The sequence below is a fragment of the Acyrthosiphon pisum genome, chromosome X (assembly GCF_005508785.2).
Source record: "Acyrthosiphon pisum isolate AL4f chromosome X, pea_aphid_22Mar2018_4r6ur, whole genome shotgun sequence".
Classification (NCBI taxonomy): Eukaryota; Metazoa; Arthropoda; class Insecta; order Hemiptera; family Aphididae; genus Acyrthosiphon; species Acyrthosiphon pisum.
Window position 1 is genome coordinate 74,023,350 of NC_042493.1, and position 5,648 is coordinate 74,028,997.

The window sequence follows — 5,648 nt, forward strand, 5'->3', positions numbered from 1 at the left end:
TCTGTCACCCAATTGCTTTATTATATTTGTTTTGGTGATTTCATAACAGTATACATACTATGGTATATGCGCTTGGTCAGTTTTTACGTCTATATATTATATAGCTAGGTGAGGTTAGGGGCGTTACCATTGTGACTTTCGCTCACCATTGTATTTATTACATCCCCCCTCCCCCCCCAAAAAAAAAACCTACTAACGGCCCTTTTGAAATCTAAAGTGTATACTCACTACTCGTGCACATCAGCGGCTGTTAATGGATAAAAACGATTGCGGCTCCTAACGCTCACGCCCTGTTAAGTCTATCGAAAATCTGTACGTGTAACAGCACAAGCGATGCGATTATTTACTCATACTCAACGTAAAGTTTTCAACCAATGTTCCGGTGATGAACTACGTGGGTATAGAAACGTTTTTCTCAATCCAGTCATATTTCGTACACGGAAATAGGCGTTTTATTTTACGTGGCCAGCTTACGAGGACGTTTCGTTGAATCGTGTACGTATTATGGCCGTCGAAAACGTTCTCCTGACAATTGCCATTATTTACCATATAAGTTTTCAGATTGCATGAGCCAATAATAAACTTTGACTGATAACTACAGCCGGAGTAGATTTGGTAACTTAATAACCTCACCGATAGGCACTTGTGGAAAAGTGTGATTCGTATAATCGTCTGGGACAGGGAATAATGTTATCAGTTTCTGTTGAATATTATTTTAATTATTATTTTTCATATTATTTTTTTAAACAAAATAAATTATTTATATTTAAATAAAAATGGAATTGATTTAAAATTTTTAAAACAATGTATTACTTAGAAATAAAAATTTGTATTTTTTAATTATTTGAGTAAAATATTAAGGTAGGTATCGGATATTGCGGGTACCAATAGGATTTTGTCAGTACTTTACACAGATCGGTTTCAGGTCAGTTTAATATCAGATCGAATATTTGTTTAAGGATCGGTTAACTATGAGCTAAAGTCGAGTCTTGGTAAAAAGCAATATCGGCCAAAGCTAAATTAATTTAGTAAAATACAAGCCAGGAGTTGTACATGTACCTATGACTTTATTTCAGTCACTAGGATTTTATCAAATACTAGTGGCAATGATATTATATCGGTCAATAATTATGATTATTTCAAATAATAAAAAATTAAAAAATGTGTCCCTACAATTTAAAGGATGTGTTGGGGAAAATTTAAAATCCTATTTTTTACGAAAAATAAAATAATGTGCTTAGTATATGTTATTCCATGCTCAATACTGTTTGTATGCAGTCTGCATAATGTTCCAAACTGGGAGAGGAATAAAATAATAATAATAATAATAATAATAAGGATCACGATATAGTGCTTCAAATGACGTGTGCTGAAATCGACTAATAATGGCTCAGATGGTATACACGTCATAACAATATAATACCTATTTTATTACTACTTCTAAGTGTTATTATATGTGATTAGGTACTGGTATTATACTTATTTACACTGGTAGGATATGACGAAGTCCACGCTTTCGATAAAGACGTAATATTCTTCCGGATCCTTAAATTCGTATCCTGTTTCGTACCGGAATCGTAATTTGTATCTTGACAGTTTGACTGCGTGCTCCGGATATTATATTATTGTATCGTGACAAGGTCATCGCACAAACATATTGTACAAATAGTTGATACGTCTACCGGTACACGCATCGATTGCATATTATTATTGTACAATGACTATTGTAGCACTTAATAGTTTTATACTCTTGTTATCCTGTTTAATATTACATCACCTTAAATATTACAAACGCGTGTGTGTCCGTGTCGTATGTTTTATACTATGCACTATATATTATAGTACATTGAGTACATAAAGAATGTCAACAAACTTGCCAACTTCCTCGAAATTAGTGTATAGAACACAGGCTGTCAATCAAACATATAATATTAATGTCCGTCAAAAATATATACCTTGGTGGTTAGGCTCGTATACTATTAATATACCAAATAGTTGAAGCATAGATCAAGAACTAGAACAAAGAATATAAATATTGACACATGTAAAGAAATGTTTTCTTTTAATTGAAATTAAGAAACAGATATCTACAAAGATACATTCAATATTTGAGATTTATTTAATATATATTGAAAAATTAATTATATACCAAATACAAATGCACTAGAAAAGCTCATTTCCATGCAAAATCCGAAATCGAATACTTTTGATTATGAATTTTAGCGATAAATGTATTGATTTTAAAATGATGGAACACATGTTGTGGTTTTTTTTTTTGTGAATCTGAATCATCAATTTTGAGTGAGGTTTCTAATTGGATTTAATTTATGGGTTACTAACTTCACGAATTTCTAACATAATACATTAAATATTTAAACGTGTTTTGTTTTGGAAAAGTTTATTTTTGAATTTAAATACTATTAATGGTTACAACTTTTGGAATTTTCATATTTTAATCCTCTAATATTCTATTTTTTTGTAGTGTAATTTTTGGTGTGAGTCGATACAATTCATTGCAGTTTAAATGTATAGCAACTATGTACAAACGTTTTATAATGGTGTTTAACGTAACTCGTGGAGAATATGTTGGTTTTAACTGCTGGATTACATTTTTACCAAAATTAATTTAAACCAATAAAGGACGATGGCCTTTCTACATAGCTCATAAATTATGTCCGTCCGTCCAGAGCTTTAAACTGTTGGATTGATAATCTTAAGCAGTCTTGGTGGCCCGTAATAAAGTACTTTAGACAACTAAAATTACATTGTTGAATTCTTGGAATATTCGTTTCGGCCTTAACTCTAATAATCGTCGGTCCAATGGCTGTGCTAAATTAAAACGTGAATTATTTTTTCAAATTTATTGCGTGACAATGACCGTTTATATTATATAGCTATAAAGCTATTTAAATTATAATCGTCATGATCGTTTAAGTTCTGCGAAATAAAAACCTATATTACACTTTCGACGATAAGACACATGAAATAGATAATTTATGCATAAAAATGGATTATGGAAACCAATTATTCTGAAATTAATTTTTAAGTCCAGATCAATAAGGTAAGATTAATCGTAAAATGTTAGTGAAATCCTAAGTCCTGGAAAAAATAAGTGGCCTATAGTCAAAAACTATAATATTACCTACTAACGTCTCTATAAAATGAAATAGAATTACAAACTATAAATCATATTTGTTGCAACTTATACAAAACTGTGCACAATACTGTTAGTCGAATTTATTTTTTAGAAAAAAATTCTGATTTATTTTTATCTTATTATTAAAACAGAGATCATAAGTAATTGAACAATTCCTACTTATTTAATTAAAAAACATACATTAAACACTATAAATATGTTCATAAATAATTAGTCATTTTCAAAATAAATCTTATAATATAGGTAGGTATATATGGTTATATATGGTTTTGGCAATGAATTAAAATTATATTATAAGTGACATAAGAAATTTGGGAAACTGCACGAAGGTACAGAAAAATATTAAAACGTTCCATCTTGTACTATTGTTGTGTTAATCACTAAAAGGATTTGTATTTTTTCATCGAATAAAAAAATAACACACTACAAAAAGGCTTTTAGCATGATTTAATTCATTTTTTTTTTTATTGTTATTTGTAAATTGTATGCTTTCATTTAAAGGTTTTGAATCTTATAATATAGTAAAAGTGTAATATAGAACGTTGAGATAAATAACACTGTATATTTTAAAACAAATGAACAACGGAGACATGATAAGATATTCTTTTTGTTAAAAAAAAAAGAAAATATAAAATCGATCAGATGCATTTTGTGAATAACTTGAAAATTGAATGAAATGAGAAGTGGGACACGTTTCAGAATGTTTTACAATGTATTCAAATATTATTTTTAATTTAAATAGTTTCAAAATATAACAATTAACATTGAAGAATAATAATTTTGACAACCTATTATTTTTTTCTTGAAATTAAATATTTGAAAAACCCACAAATTATTTCCAATGAATATTATTTTCTCATTAGGTATTATTTGTGTGAATAATTTTCGAACAAGGTCGACCATGTACAACATACCAAGCCATGTTTTTGTTGGTGCATTTATTTCGACATAATACCATAATTTTTATAATCGTATACCGCCGACCACGAAAACAGATCTAGTAGATCTCGTTTGTTTTATTTTTAAAACAATAATTTATAAAAAATTTCGATGACCCGCGCGTAGGTACTGTCACCATAGGTCTGGAGGTATGTGTTCGAGAGTGATGGGATGGATGTGACAACAGGTGTAATATTTCAACCCTCATCATCGCTGTTACTGGTATTTTTTGTCCATTAAACCTGATCCACTGACCTCAGGCGACTGACCACTCGCGAGATAATCGACACGGTGAGCTTTTAAATTTCATCCTTACATAATGTTATAATGAAACAGATACCGAATTTATCATAGCGGCCCTTTTGTACCTCGGAGTTCGTGTAGTGCTGGGGAAACGTTGAGGTGTCGGTTCACACCATAATAAAATATATTATAAACTATTACCTATACGTTTTTCGAGTGTCGTCGCGATGACTCGACTGCTGCACATTGCTATCCACGCCAAAAACACATAATTTACCTTTTCGCGGCCATGCGTGTGCTATTGTGTATTCGAATATATAGTATAAAGGCTAATTTATATATTATAATATATAATACAATTAAGGTGCCTTACACGCTTATATATTATGTTTACGGCGTCGGGTATGGTCACTGTTACTTTTTTAATTAACCAACTATAGTAGGTACTCTCGTTTAAAATAATATATATGAATGCACCTGCTAACCCAAAACACTCTTCGCATTCCTTTCGATTTCGTCGTTTGAATAGCTACCTATTGATTTGTGGTTTTTTTCCATCAGTTCGAACGGTTCACGCGGTTGCGGTTGTGTCATCAATACACAATGATGATAAATATTTTTCGTGTACATTAAAAAATTGTTTGCATCTCGTAACCATAATATTACACCACTCGCGTCAGATATTAAATCGTACGCCACTAGGTTCATTTCTGTGGACACACTTAATAATTTAATGTAGGTACCTATACTGTTTTTTCGTAAATGGGAATATTTTCAGTACCTATCTGTTTAGTGTTTCATGTAAACGTCATAGTTTATAATAATATGCAGTATAAAATATTGTATGAACCTTCAAATACTATAATTATTTAAACTTTCATCCATAATAATCCAGCTATCATCATATTCTCCTAAATATTTTTAGATATTGAAAACTTTAAAAACGTCCAATCCTTTACGTTAGTTTTTTAAAAATTGAACATTTTATAAACTATTTAAATGAAAAATGTATTAGTGTTATTTAAAGGGTAACCGGCCAAAATAGCGAAAAAAAAATAGCGAATAGAAGAATAGCGAATTAAAAATATCGAATATAAAAATAACGAAACTTAATTATAGCGAAAAATAATATATCGAATGTTTAGGGGAAAACTCTTGTTTTTATAGTAAATATTAAACAGAGATTAGGGAATAATGTAATCTTTATTAGTCTGTCATTATTATTGTGACTCAAGGTAATATCCGTTATCGCTTTTGTCGTTTTGTCGTGAATAGTGTACATAATGTAACCTATACTATATGGACATCA